Source organism: Rhamphochromis sp. 'chilingali' (assembly GCF_963969265.1).
Source record: "Rhamphochromis sp. 'chilingali' genome assembly, chromosome: 3".
Classification (NCBI taxonomy): Eukaryota; Metazoa; Chordata; class Actinopteri; order Cichliformes; family Cichlidae; genus Rhamphochromis; species Rhamphochromis sp. 'chilingali'.
Window position 1 is genome coordinate 15,132,861 of NC_137931.1, and position 16,151 is coordinate 15,149,011.

At 39.7% G+C, this 16,151-nt stretch overlaps 1 protein-coding gene across 4 annotated transcripts in view; it reads right to left on the reverse strand.

Moving 5' to 3' along the window:
* Positions 1-16,151, reverse strand: part of LOC308393858 (beta-1,3-galactosyltransferase 1-like) — a 197,818-nt gene that overhangs the window by 43,852 nt on the left and 137,815 nt on the right. The window contains exon 4 of one of the 4 annotated variants that reach the window (XR_013971041.1): positions 14,843-15,759. The exons of the other annotated variants lie outside the window; for them this stretch is intronic. The gene's annotated coding sequence lies outside the window, so the exon portion shown is untranslated. Of the gene's footprint in view, positions 1-14,842; positions 15,760-16,151 lie in introns of those variants that run through there. 4 annotated transcript variants of the gene reach the window in all.

A 16,151-nucleotide genomic window follows, 5' to 3' on the forward strand; every position in this document is an offset into this window, starting at 1 on the left:
CAACTTCCTGCTGGCAACTCAACCAAACAAGCCTTCTAACTCTCCTGTCTTGAACTTGAACTGTAGAATCTGAGATACAGCTGGGTTTTTTTTCCCAAAGTCTCTGAGGATTGGTAAATGGACTGGTTCTTAGATAGCACTTTTTTTTTTCCCCTCTGAGCACTCAAAGCACTTTATACAACTTGCCTTATTCACCCATTCATTTATGCTCTTTCTATGTAAGTGCTGTCTATTTATCTAACATTCACACACATTCATGTTAGAATGGGGGTTAGTATCCTGCAAGCATATTTAGCATGCAGACTGGAGGGATCGAACCACCAACCTTGCAATTAGCAGATGACCTGCTCTACTATCTGAGCTTCAGCCTCCCCCATTCATCGGGATGTGTTTGCTTCGCAGTGGTTACGCAGATTATGGTACTGCCTTAACAAACACCTGATTGTTCCACATGTGCAAATTGCCTAAAATTCTGGTTTTGTAGAGGTGGTAACATTTGCTGATGATCAATTAATCAAGTGCATTTCATTAACAGCACCTGGCTGCTACTTATCTTATTGATTCCTATGGAAGTAGTTTTCATAGCAGAAATATTTACCAGGAATATAATTATCAAATGTCATCTCTGTAACACAGACAAATACCCATCCCTCTCTCTTCATTTATACACTAACTTAGCTCTAACTCAGGCTATTTTTTAAGGCTGTAAAGTTTAGACCAGTGTTTATTCAGTGTCATGAGCTGTGGTCTGTGACTGGAGTTTAGCTGCTCTTTTGCAAAGCTCTGACAGGTTGGGTGTTCAGAGGGCAGTGCAGGCCATGTGTCTGAAAATGCTCAATTTGTTTTTGGTGGATTCCAGTCAGTATGGTGAAAAAAGCAATGTGGACAATAGAACAGGATAACTGCTCTGATAGAACACTTTTTCTTCCTGAAAACACATTCTGTGCACTAGGGCTTCTCAAGAATCCTAATTTTTAAGCAGTTAAAAAGCAGTTTGTTGTGATAGTTTGACAATACATTTTTGTTAACAATTTAGTACATATATATTTCAGTTCAAATTAAAGTACTTTGGCCTAACTTTACATCACCTTAAACATATAAATGCAAAAACCTAAACATATGAAGTCATAAAATTGAATTTATGCATTTTCCTTCTAATTATTATTAAATAATCAATGCCTCTCATTTATGCAATATAGCTATGTGGTGGGGTGTGGTCTCTGGCTCAGCTGCAGGGAAAGGGTGGTGCAGCGGGTTGAGGGGCAGTGCCATGGGAAGGCTGGTGGACACAGCTGATGATGGTTATACAACTGTCCCTCCCCTTTTTCAGTAGCGTGCTGAGACCTGGTGAGGAGAGGAGGACAGAGACGGGGCTGCAGCTGTGCAACAAAGCTGGAGCTGTGCTGGCTGTGTATGTGAGGGCAGCTGAAAAGCTATCACTGTTAATAAACGTGCACCAGAAAATCTCTTTGTGTCCTTTGTGCCTTGACTGTGGTCACAGAGAAGTGTTATAAACTATTTCACTTTGTCCTACTCTTTGTTGTTGAAGGATTGTCTTTCTTCCCGTCTTCCTTCTCTCACCCCAACCGGTCGCAGCAGATGGCCCCGCCCCTCCCTGAGCCTGGTTCTGCCGGAGGTTTCTTCCTGTTAAAAGGGAGTTTTTCCTTCCCACTGTCGCCAGAGTGCTTGCTCATAAGGGGTCATATGATTGTTGAGTTTTTTCTCTGTATGTGTTATTGTAGGGTCTACCTTACAATATAAAGCGCCTTGAGGCGACTCTTGTTGTAATTTGGCGCTGTATAAATAAAATTGAATTGAATTGAATTGAACTGAATTGAAGGATAATATAGCTCTTTATTGTTTGGACAAACTCTGCGTGGTGAGGAGGATTTGAGAAATGTCACTGAAATAACTTATGGAGCAGGATTTTATATTTCCAGTGAACTCATAGTACATGGCATTCCTACCACTGTTATTCTAAAAATAACTTAAAATAAACATGATATGGTGTATTACAGTTACTTAAATAAAAATACTTTTTTTCCTGTTCTGTTCAGCTGTGTACCAATCAGAATTGTTGTTTGAAGGCAAAACGTCAAACAGATTTACTTTCACAAGTGGAGCATTACGGCATTACACCTGTGTGGACACTTGTGTGTACACATATGTGTCTAATAGTGGGTGTGGTGATCGTCCTGGGGGAGTGGAATGGGTAAGATCTGGGCCCCAGACATGCAGAGGCCTCCCAGAGCATGAGAGCGCCAGGAGGACCATCACAAGGAGAACCGCGGCCCCCATTCCTAGAAGAGCAAAGGGAAACCCATCCTGAACATCTCTTGACCTGTATAGTGCACTCTATGCAGGATTTTGTTTTTGTAGTAATTGTAGATTGGGGTTTCTAGTTATTTTAAAGGTTTTTAAACATATCTGGGAGCAGAAGTTGTGGTCAAAGCTGACTGACAGAAATCTACTGGAAATCCATCTGGGCCTGAAACCTTTTAATTGGGCATATTTTTTAGGGCTTCCTGGAGTTCAACTGATGTCAGCAGTAAATCCAGTGCTTGCTTGCTTGACTGTCTGATAATTTGAGAAGGGTTAAGTTATCAAAGAATTGATCAATTTTGTCTTTGGGTTTATCTGAGGTGAATATAAAGTATTGTAAGAGTCCCTGAAAGAGTTCTTTATTCTATCAGGATCATATACTGTATTTCCAGTTAAGACTTTAACAGAACATATAGTTGTTTTTTCTTTATTAATCTTTAACTGGTTAGGTAGAAATCTACCTGATTTGTTACTAGGTTCAAAAAGTCTTTGTACTACTAAGAATTGATTTCCCTTTATCAATAATTTCATGTAATTCTAGTTTTGCTTTTGCTCAACATTTGCTGATCCAGCGTGGTCATGTAGGCTTCTTCTAAGGATTTAATGGTTCCCTCTAATTCCTGAATCTCTGAGCAGATGCTGATGTTCCAGGCAGGTCATTTTCATTTTTAAGCAATAATGTTTTAAATCTCCAGTTTTTACTTGATAAAACTTGATAAAATAAGGAATGACCTCCTTATTTACTACAGTTAAAGCCACAGGAGCATGATCGCTGACAGCTATAGGCTGTATCTCAGTGTCTGAAATGTCACTCAACAGTGAGCTGCTGACTAGGAAATAATCCAGACGTGAGAAAGACTGATGGACATGTGAGAAGAAAGTATATTCCCTATGGTTAGGGTGAAGAAAACATCATGCGTCGCAAAGTCCAGTGTTTAACTATATTTGTGGATCGCTTATTGCACTGAGTTCCAGCTGTACTTCATTTAGTCCAAAGTTGAGGTTGCCCCCAAGAACAGGTGAGCAGTCTAGGTGTTCAGGCAGTGCAGTAAAAAGTGTTGAAGAATGAGGGGTCATCAACATTTGGGCCATATATACTGACAGTACATACGTGAGCGCTTCTGAATGAAGCCCTCTCGGATGGGCCTCTTTACTGGCCAAGAACAACTTCTTTCAAGAGAAGTCGCCTGGCAGACTCCCCCAGAACAACATTGCCACCCGGCAAAGACTTTGGCAACAACTCAATCAATAAGCGCTTGTCCATCTTTGACGACCTCGGATTTAGGTTTCTTGCATCAGCTGACCAAAACACTGGAATGTTTGACTGAAGCTTTGCGGCTTCCAATGTTAGGGTGCTGCCTTACTGTGCACATGAGGACAGAATTATGCAGATGCATTTTATTAGTTTTATAAAGGTGGTTTTGAACTGAGCAATCATGCACTAACCTAATTTCATCTCCCAGAGTTCCTATGAAATGGACTCAGACACACCAGGAAACCTCAGTTTGCAATCAAGACTTCTGCCGTTTCCATTACTCAACAGACCAAGTAAGTAGAGCAGTTTAACTGATTGTGTCACATCAACAAGGTTCTGAAGCAGTACAACACCTTTCTTTAATCGTTTGCGATTTAAAGGGCTAACACAAATGCCTCCATGCTCAATAATCAAAGCACCGCCTTTTGAGCTCATCATCTATGATAGCTGATTTTATTCCTGCATTTCATGAATTTATCTCCTGTGTAGCAGCAAAGCACACTGCAAGCACAATCTCCTGCAGGTTAAGCTGGAGTAACCAAGTAGGTTTTGTATTGATCGACCCTGAAACACTGTAAACACACCAAGTGCACTCAGCAACATTAAAACTCCAAAGAAGACCTGTAAAAAGTCGGCAACAATCAAAAAGAAAAACACAGAATTGGCTAGTTCTGTTTCATAAAAACTGCCACTGTCAGACCAAAACAGCTTATTTTCCTAGTTTTAGGGAACTACCACTAGTTTGCGTAAAATCATTTAAGAGCTTCACACAATTATAAGACATAAATCTTATTTAATTAAATGCAAACAAAAATTCTAGAATTTCTATCACTATGAAATTTGACAATAATGAATTTGCTTTGTATAAATATATAAATAAATATTCAATTTTCAATTTAATTCAATTTTATTTATATAGCGCCAAATCACAACAGCAGTCGCCTCAAGGCGCTTTATATTGTACAGTAGATCGTACAATATATATCAGATATCTACATGAGAACGCTGATGTTTTCAAAACTGTTCCGATTAAAGTAATAATGGTTAGAAAGTAAGTAAGATGTAAGAAAATCTTTCATTTTCTTCACTCCAAAATAATTGGATAATTATTATCCGCAAAACCTCGGTATCTGTCAGGATGCTTTAAAATAAATTACACAAATGATACTAAGTTAGTAAGAATGAAATTATTAAGCAAAACATACACTTCCTGATCCCACGGTGGATAGATCGTTTTTTTTTATGCCAGATGCCCTTTCTTCCAACACTGTCGGGGATTTGTGCCATTAAAATACAACATCCATTATTAATGCAAGTTTATTAAAGAGACATTCCTCTAAAGTCACAAGTGCATATTTAATGGAAAATTAATGATATTTACAGATCAGAACATTAATTCACTGAAAAAGACTATAGATTAGATTGTGTCGATTTCGAAAATAAGCACACTGATGTGATATCATATTTCTTATTCGTATTTATTCTCATTGTCATTTCAGTGACTCCTTGTTTCTCAACCCTCCAGCTGATGGTTATAGATTTAGTGATTGTTTTAAAGAGGGACAGTCTCCCACATCACGAAGTGAAGCCACAGCACACAGTGAATTTTATTTCACTCTGTGCTGCATCTTTGTGTTGCAGTGTATCAGTGACGACAGGAAGTTATCCAGCAGCGGTCTTACTGTTTTTGATGGTTATTAGACAGCAGATCTATCTGTAAGATTACCTGCTGGATTGCTTGGCTTCTTCTGGGAAGGATCAATTTTTGGCTCCACCACCACTCCCATTCCACCCCACCACAAAACGATGGCTGTGCATGTGTGCGAATATGTGCAATTCGCCAACAAAAGTACAGTTTCAGGGAAGTGCATGCCTTCAATTTACTATCTCTCCTCAACTTGCTTTTCTCTCTTACTTTCCCTTCCCCTTTTTTTAGTCCTCTAGTATCTTCTCCCGTCTGTCCTTGACCACATGTAAAACAGCTTCCATCAAAGCAGGATCAGTCAGCTCCTTGTAGAAATCCCTAGGGTTTAGTCTCTACCAAAAACAACCTCTGGTTCATGGACATTCAGCTGCAGGGCAGCCTGACAGTTGAAACCAGGTCCTCTTCTCACAGTATTTCTCATTACCCCATTCCTTTGTGCAATAAGGTTGGCTCTTCAGATTTTGACCGACATGGGGAGTGATGTCTGCATGGTTCTCAGTTTCTTTATCAGACTCCTGCTCAGTCTCATGCTGGCTGTCTCACTGAATGAATGACAAAAACATCTCTGAAGCAGATGGCAACATGAGCCTGATTCAAGTCAATGATATCAGCTAAGAAGGCCTTACAAGAGTGAAGTCCTGAAATTGGACATTTTAGCCACTAAGGAAGTTCTCTCATTTATTGACATTTGAGCTTATACCTGCTGCTCTTTTCTTTTCCGTAGTTCTACTTTTCCATATAGTCAAACCTTCACCAGATTCACCAGATTATAAGGTTTGGTTATTAGGGTTTGGTTAAGATGAGTCCTTTCTGAAGCATTATCATCTATTTGAAACACCCAAATGGAAAAACTTACAGCAGTAAAGTCACAACATGAATTGAATACAGCAAAGTGAAAGAAAGAAGAAGAAAGTGTACTTTATTGGTCCCCGTGGGGAAAATCGCTCTCTGCATTTAACCCATTCACTCAGTGAAGCAGTGGGCAGCAGTGTGTAGGGACGGTATCTTGCTCAGGGGTACCTCAGGGTAGCTGTTCAGGGGAATCGAACCCCCGACCTTCCGATCACGGGGCCACCACTCTACCTACTGAGCTATCCCTGTGAAACCTACCCTCTTAACACTGATCAAAATAAAACTGCTCAATGACAAAACAAAGAACCTCTAAATTTTTAAGGAGCTTTGACAGAAAGCTACTGGGCTTCTTTAAGTTTTGTGAAGAAGTTTCACCTCTTATCCAAGATGCTTCTTCAGTTCTAAGAGTGCCAGGTATTTAAACCCCAGTGGGATTGTTCCGTAAGAGTATTAATTATGCACGTAAACACATGAGCCAAGGTGTGAAAAAAGACCTGGATTAATATCGCCAGAGGTTTCGGGTAAAACCATTGTGACATCTTGAGTGAGGCCTCCCTTATCATGTTGACATATTGAGGTCAAAATTGCAATGTAGGTGGCAGACGCCTGGTGTCGTAAGCCACCCCCTCTTTTTAAAAAATGGTGATTCACAGTGGACATAGATGGCCATTCGTGATATTTTATATACTAACTATGCTACATATAGACAACTTTTCATTTAGTTTGTCCATAGCAACTCATATCAACCTTACAAGCACACGTTGGTTGTTTAAAACAACTGGATGAGAACACTTGAAAGAGCTGTTTTTATACAGTTTTCAGCTTTATTAATGTGTAAGCAAGGACTCTTGTTGGCTTTTTGCAAATGCTTTGATTCCACCTACGTCATCTGTATCAGCAGTAGTTCACTTGGGTTTACTTTTTTCCCTCACATTGCCACATCTTTGCTGCCTTTTGTGCATTTGTGTAAGTCTTACCAAACAGGGCTAAATATAAGTGGTCAAATGTTCATATGATCAGAATCAGAATCAGAATACTTTATTGATCCCTGGGGGAAATTATTTTTTGTTACAGTGCTCCATTATAAACCAACATTAAGACAAGACAGACAATCCGCTAACTAAGAATAGTACAATATATACATATATATACATACATACATACATAAGTCACTCATAAATAAATAGCTGGAAAAGAAACATGTGTAGTTGTAGCAGTAACCAGTGTGTTAAGTGGATGCGTTGTACAGGGAGATGGCCACAGGCAGGAAAGATTTCCTGTGTCGTTCAGTGGTGCTTTTCGGTAATCTCAGTCTCTCACTGAACGAGCTCCTGTGACTGACCAGCATGTCATGGAGTGGGTGGGAGGTGTTATCCAACATTGTCTTTATCTTGGACAGCATCCGCCTCTCCGACACCACCTTGAGGGAGTCCAGCTCCATCCCCACAACATTACTGGCCTTACGGATTAGTTTATTAAGTCTGTTGGCATCTGCGACCCTCAGCCTGCTCCCCCAGCATGCAACAGCATAGAGGATCGCACTGGCCACAACAGACTCATAGAAAATCCTCAGCATTTTCTGGCAGATGTTGAAGGACCTCAGTCGCCTCAAAAAATACAGACGACTCTGGCCCTTCCTGTGAAGTGCTGTGGTGTTTTTAGTCCAGTCCAGTTTATTGTCAATGTGTACTCCAAGGTATTTATAGTCCTCCACAATGTCAACACTGACCCCCTGGATTGAAACAGGGGTCAAGTGTTTCCTGGTCTTCCTGAAGTCCACGATCAGTTCCTTGGTCTTTGCCACGTTGAGCTGCAGATGATTCTGCTCACACCACGTGACAAAGGAGTTGACCACAGCCCGGTACTCTGTCTCATCATCCCTGCTGATGCATCCAACCACCGCAGAGTCATCAGAAAACTTCTGAAGATTGATTGATGATGTGCCCTGCTTTCAAATGAAAGGATTTTTCCTATTGCATATGTTTCAGGAACTCTTTTATGGTGTGTATTTCATGCATGTTCATTTCGCAATGAGTGCTATTTATCAAAGTAACACTTATTTTGACAAAGTAAACCATTTTAATCTACATTTCTTTCAAGGCTGCTTTCTGTGTATGTGTAACGTTGGTAGGGTCGGTGTATTCTCTGCAGGACTTTTATCTTATTCTGACAGAACAACACATGATGATGATGCCAAGAGTAACAAAGTTCACAAACGGCGAGCACAAAGGCTTGTTTACCCTTCCCTCCTGAGCTGACGGTCATACATCCTTTTAAATGAAGGTCCTTTTTCACCTTTCACTCAAAAAACAACAAACAATAACAACAAACTCTACACCCACTCAATGCTCTGAAAATGAGTAGTTTAGTGTGCAGTTGTTAGGATGTGTCAATTAAGTTGTAATTGACTGTGTTGTTACCCTCTCATTGATTTCTAAGTATACTTTTTCATTTGCTATGGTTGGATTGACTGTTGTGGCAATGGCTACAATACAGACAACAGAGTTGTTCACCGCCTCTCACTTCTAATACTGCTTTCTGTCTGTCCTTGAAAGGAGCAAAAGCTGCTGGAATATAACAGCAGAAGCATGGTAAACTAAATGGGTACAACCACAACCAGCCATTCTCTCAGATTGTTTTTTTTTTTGTGCTTGGCCTTTTTTTGCAATAAACTGTTGGGTGGGATTTGGGGAAGCAAACAAAATTACACATTAAAAAACAAAATCTCCCTGTCTCCCTCTGGTTTCATAGATATCTAGATATCACATTTTGCACATTCTTTTGCAAAACTAATTTGAAATCAGTATTGAAATTTGTACTGTACTGTACAAAAATCTCAAACTTTAGCCTAAGAGGATCACAATGATGTGACTAATGCCAGACTGCACTAGAGTACATACATACACACACAAACACGCACACACACACACATTTATCAGAGGTTTGAGTTAGGCGTACCCCCTGAATATTTCTGGCTGCAGGCTTTGGACAATGACTGGCAATAATGGTTATTATTATTCTGGATACTGTAACTCCTGTGAAAACTAAGGTCTCTAATCAGAAGTACCTGACTCTGTGGTATAATTCTCAAACACGTACCCTAAAGCAGATGACTCGTAATCTGGAGAGGAAATGGCGTGTTACAAATTTAGAGGATCATCATTTAGCCTGGAGAAATAGTTTGCTGCTTTATAAGAAAGCCCTCCGCAAAGCCAGAACATCTTACTATTCATCACTGATTGAAGAAAATAAGAACAACCCCAGGTTTCTCTTCAGCACTGTAGCCAGGCTGACAAAAAGTCAGAGCTCTTTTGAGCCAACAATCCCTTTAACGTTAACTAGTAATGACTTCATGAACTTCTTCACAAATAAAATTTTTATCATTAGAGAAAAAATGACCAGTAATCATCCCACAGATGTAACATTATCTACAGCTACTCTTAGTACCATTGATGTTAAGTTAGACTCTTTTTCTCTAATTGATCTTTCTGAGTTAACTTCAATAATTACTTCCTCCAAACCATCAACGTGTCTTTTAGACCCCATTCCTACAAAACTGCTCAAAGAAGTCCTGCCATTAATTAATTCTTCGATCTTAAATATGATCAACCTATCTCTAATAATCGGCTATGTACCACAGGCCTTCAAGCTAGCTGAAGTTAAACCTTTACTCAAAAAGCCATCTCTAGACCCAGCAGTCTTAGCTAATTATAGGCCAATCTCCAACCTTCCTTTCATATCAAAAATCCTTGAAAGAGTAGTTGTCAAACAGCTAACAGATCATCTGCAGAGGAATGGTTTATTTGAAGAGTTTCAGTCAGGTTTCAGAGCTCAGCACAGCACAGAAACAGCTTTAGTGAAGGTTACAAATGATCTTCTTATGGCCTCTGACAGTGGACTCATCTCTGTGCTTGTCCTGCTAGACCTTAGTGCAGCATTCGATACTGTCGACCATAATATCCTATTAGAGCGATTAGAACATGCTGTAGGTATTACAGGTACTGCACTCCAGTGGTTTGTATCATATCTATCTAATAGACTCCAATTTGTTCATGTAAATGGAGAGTCCTCTTCACACACTGAGGTTAATTATGGAGTTCCACAGGGTTCAGTGCTAGGACCAATTCTGTTTACATTATATAGGCAGTATCATTAGAAGACATAGCATACATTTTCACTGCTATGCAGATGACACCCAGCTCTATCTGTCCATGAAGCCAGATAACAGACACCAATTAGTTAAACTGCAGGAATGTCTTAAAGACATAAAGACCTGGATGGCCGCTAACTTTCTGCTTCTTAATTCAGATAAAACTGAGGTTATTGTACTCGGCCCTGAAAAGCCTAGAAATATGGTATCTAACCAGATTCTTACTCTGGATGGCATTACCTTGGCCTCCAGTAACGCTGTGAGGAACCTTGGAGTCATTTTTGACCAGGACATGTCCTTCAATGCACATATTAAACAAATATGTAAGACTGCGTTCTTCCATTTGTGCAACATCTCTAAAATTAGAAATATCCTGTCTCAGAGTGACGCTGAAAAACTAGTTCATGCATTTATTACTTCCAGGCTGGACTACTGTAATTCATTATTATCAGGATGTCCAAAAAACTCACTGAAAAGCCTTCAGCTAATCCAAAATGCTGCAGCAAGAGTACTGACAGGGACTAGAAAGAGAGAACATATTTCTCCTGTTTTGGCTTCCCTTCATTGGCTTCCTGTTAAATCCAGAATTGAATTCAAAATCCTGCTCCTCACATACAAGGTCTTAAATAATCAGGCCCCATCTTATCTTAATGACCTTGTAGTACCATATCACCCTATTAGAGCACTTCGCTCTCGCTCTGCAGGCCTACTTGTTGTTCCTAGAGTATTTAAAAGTAGAATGGGAGGCAGAGCCTTCAGTTTTCAGGCCCCTCTTCTGTGGAACCAGCTTCCAGTTTGGATTCAGGAGACAGACACTATCTCTACTTTCAAGATTAGGCTTAAAACTTTCCTTTTTGCTAAAGCATATAGTTAGGGCTGGACCAGGTGACCCTGAATCCTCCCTTAGTTATGCTGCAATAGACATAGGCTGCCGGGGGATTCCCATGATGCATTGAGCTTTTCCTTTCCAGTCACCTTTCTCGCTCACTATGTATTAACAGACCTCTCTGCATTGAATCATATCTGTTATTAACCTCTGTCTCTCTTCCACAGCATGTCTTTTATCCTGTCTTCCTTCTCTCACCCCAACCGGTCGCAGCAGATGGCCCCGCCCCTCCCTGAGCCTGGTTCTGCCGGAGGTTTCTTCCTGTTAAAAGGGAGTTTTTCCTTCCCACTCTTGCCAAAGTGCTTGCTCATAGGGGGTCATATGATTGTTGGGTTTTTCTCTGTATCTATGAAGCGCCTTGAGGCGACTTATGTTGTGATTTGGCGCTATATAAATAAAATTGAATTGAATTGAATTATTATTATTATTATTAGTTATTTTTGCCTTAACATGCAAAACGCGAACAGTTCTCTACTGCCAGGGGCACAGTGCATAATCGGAAATTATGGACTATGTAATACAACATACATTATAGCATAGAAAATGTTATATGGGATTATACAGACTCAGTATATACTGTACAAGTACATAGACAAACTAAATTAGCTGAGGCTGACATGAAAAAAGGTTATGAAATACGTTACAGTGCGACAAATTTTAGAGTAGACTGTTTCTCCGCACTGTACTCTGACAAGAATTACAGCAGTCAATACGCAATAATATGGAAATGTAATTTTTACCATTCAGTGACCAGGCCTGCATTGCAGCGTGCATTAAATCACCAATTAAAGCACCCATAGTCAGTTTTAAGAGCGTAGCGATCATCTTTCCATTGGTTTAATTAGGCTAATTAATTGCTATTTGAAACATTGCTCATTGTAATTACATTTAATCAAGGGGTGACCTATTAGATGGCGAGAATCATAATGGTTGTGAAGAAGACCTTTCTGCTGGTTACTTAAGCTTGACTGACTCTTGATGAAAAGAAGAGCTGGTATTTTAATTCATATTGTTGATGTAGTTAGACCAGACTAAAATAAAACAAACAAAGACCTACTTCTGAAAAAAAAATCAAAGGAATAGTTCATTATTGCAAAGGCACATTTTTGCAGTCTTTCACAGTCAAAATACGTCTGTGCAAAAATTCATTCACTGAAAATTGGACGTATATCAGAAAACATCAGCTTACATCAGTTTTCATTTATAATGCCCCATCTTTAGACCACTTGAATTACCTAAAAAGGAGGGAAGTTCCTTCCATTTAAAGGGGTCATTACTATTTTGTGTTAGATAGTGGATGAACTAAGCTGCACCAAGGCCCAGTATAAGAAGTTGGGGTTAATTTGGTACTCTAATAGAGCCTAAGAAAAAATATGGAGTCGAAAACATAAATAAGATTTCTTTAAAAGATCACAGACCATCATTCTTCTGAGGGAATTTAACCACCCTCTCTGAACATTATGCACCTGATGAGACAGGCAAAACAAAACTGAACATGACGCACACAGGACAAATGACTATCAGAATAAAGCAGGAAACAAACAGAGGCCAGTCACAGGAAAACATGGAAAACACACAGACTCAGACTGACTGAATACAGGGAACGGGAGACAAGACTAGCAAGACAGAATGAGGACAGAGAAACCAGACAGACAAAAAAAGAACAAAAACTAGACACACCAATGAAGTCGGTGTCAGAAATACACAAATCCATGATGTTGTAAATAAATGTTTTAAGTAATTTCTAATTTTTAATGACTAGTCTCATTTTTGTCCAGAGTGGATGCCCATGAAAACGTTTCCCAGTCCAGACTTCCAGTTTGATACAACACAATAACCAAATATCCCAACTGGGAAGTGTTAAACTTAAAACTTTCAAACAATCTCTTATTTTCATTAGGATGGAAATAATTACGACAAAGAATCTTTCAGACATCAGCCAAATCCACATTTTATACCCAATGATAGCAGACCTCCATATAACATGAGAGAGGAGATTGCTGTGATGAAAATCACTGCAAAATGGTATCTGCAAACCACAAAGTACAAGACCCAGAACCACTGGCTTCACCTGCAGTTGAAGTACTGCAGAGGAAATTTACAAAAAGCCATTCAAGAGCTTCAAGAACAGCTGGGAGAGGCTCGTAGGAGCAGACCCGAGTCTAACACTGAGGAGAACTTCACCCCTGAGGTGACTGAAGCTTCTGTTGAATACAGCAAGACAGCTAACACCACTGCAGAGCTGAGTCTGGAGACCTCAACACAAACAGCAGAAGCTCCACACACAGACTCCACAGAGCTGAAAACAACTAAGAAGCAGCATGAAGAGATCGAACAATTCTCAAAACTCAAAAACATCAGGAAGAGGAAGCTGCAAAACGCAAAGAACAAGAAGAGAGAATCCGCTGTGAGATCGCAGAGCTCAAAGCCAAACTCTGCGCCACTGAGGCCCTGCGTGAAAAAAGGATTTGAAGACACAGAACTTGAAACAAGAGCTGGAAAAGACCAAAGCTTCCTACCTGGAAATCGTAGAGAAGCAAAAATAGGAGAACGCAAACATCACAGAGAAACAGACGTAGAAAAGATCGTACTGCGGGAGACTTTGCAGTCTCTGCAAGAGACAAGGAAAAAACAAGAAACAGAGGCCAGCATTACTGAATTAGAAAATCCTCAGGACCAAAATAAGACAGGACAGGAGCCAATAGCAGAGAAACAAGCAAAAGTGGGGAAGCAAAGAAAAAGAAAAAACCCAAAAAGAAAATGAAGCGCATTGACAAAATGAAGTTTTTCCTCCCCACTGTCACCCAAGTGCTTGCACACAGCTTGTTTTTTTTCTTTTATTCAGTTCAGTTCAATTCATTCAAAAAAAATTGGAATTGTGAAGATTGAATTTTGTCTGATTTAAAAAGTATTTAAAATGTCAAATTACCACAACGCAACAGCAGAAATAGTTTTTTGCTCTGTGGATAGTTTCCGCTATATCTGTGCTGTTGATGCCTTTGGGGGCATTTTTTATCAGTTAACCTGTTTTGGTTTTATCTCTACTAGCAAGCCCCCGGGCTCCACGCGGGAGACGGGGAACAAACAAACATATTTACACACCTGTAACCATGACATTCCTTATGAAACAGAAAACTGGACACGTGACAGCAGTGCGAGAACTTTTGTCACTCACATCACTCATACTTCAGTACAGGAAGATGTAGTTCACTGTCAGCTTTTACAGCCACGAGTGAAGGATCTGCTATCTGTTTAAAGTCAACACAGCTACAGTGCACATTTGTATCATCCCCTGTGTTGTGAATTTTATGAGCCATGTATCTGCTGATACATATGAGAAAGCAGCTTGCAGTGATGTATCTTCCTACTGCCATGCGGGCACGACAAACAGACAAGAAAAAGATATATAACTGTAACAAGACACTGCATTTTTTAAATTATTTATATAAGAGCGTATAAGAAACATTTAGGATTAGATAATGCAAGATATAGATACCTCTGCATTTTACACAGTCACATAGAAGTGAAATCACAGTTCATTCTGATGAGTAAGTGAGAAGAGCAGCAGACACTCAATATCTCTCAGTACAACCAGTCCAATAGCTTCTCGTAAGGACAGGATCAGGTCTCACAGTGGAGGGAGCAACTGTGGATATAAATCCAGCACACACACTGTTTGAGAAATACACACATATATCCAAGGCTAAAGATTTTGGCAGGAATGGGAATGGCATGAATAAAGATTTTCTGTTGTGCATGCTGAGGAATTATTTGTAGTCTCTTGTTTAATTACAAAGCTTCTCATTCATATGTCTCTCTTTACACTGTATTCTCAATTTCCTAAATATCATCTGTTGTTTTTCATCTCCAATTCTCACTGTTTCTATAATACCCAGATGATAGCAGGTGTTTCATTAAGACTTGTAGTGCTGATACTAAGGATTGAGAAATTTACAGACAGGGACATTTTGATGACCCGGGCTACGCATCGAATGGTACCTCTGAGACAACGCATGATGATGTCTTTTAATTCAGCCTCAATTGGTATCTGGACAGAGTCAGGTCATCACAATCACACACTCCAGCAATCAACATTTGTATACATGCAATAGTGTCGTAATGTGTCGAAAGCCTACATTAGCCACACAGATATGGGAAATGTAGATACAATTACAGTGCCTTGTGACGTTGAATATCTGAACACAGTGTTACCCACCACCACTGCTGTAACTGATCACTATGGCTGTTCACAGAAACAACATCAATGTAGCTTTTTTTCTGCTTCAGGGTAGATTATGTTCAAGATCTAAGAAACCACTGATTACTGATCAAACACTTCTCTGGAAATTAGTGTTACAGTCTATCAAAGATCCCAGTTTGTGGATAGTAAGAGGGCATATAGCTGAGCATGAGTGACATCCATCCATCCATTCTCTTCTGGCTATCCCAGCTGTCGGTCGCAGCCGGTCGCCAGTCTGTCGCAGGGCGCATTTCTTTCATATAGTAATTCTACAACAGCAAAGCCATGTCCTTGCTGACCAGAGCCTCCTCAGTTCAAATTCTGTTTTCCTGTTCTTTAATCTCCTCCACTGTGAACAAGAGTTTTGCAGTCACAAGAATAACGCTACTGTCTTAACAATACAGCCAAAGAATTCATTAAATAAATGGATTAGTGTTATACTTTTTTAATACTACTTTTCAATATTTCAATACTTTTTAAATACTTTTTAAATTGTACAATTCATCCATGTAGTGGTGGGGATTTTTAAAACTTGGATTTGTACTGCTCATATATATACAAAAAAGTCCCACTCCCTGGAGGTGGCATGTGTGCTCCTTAAACTCAACCTCGATTAGAGGCCGTGGACTCTGAGGGTTCTGCACAATATCTTAACTGTTCCTAGGACTGCACTCTTGTTACACAGACCTCTGATGTTGTATTGTCTTATGTTCCTGCTCAGGTGGTTGATGTAATGTCTAA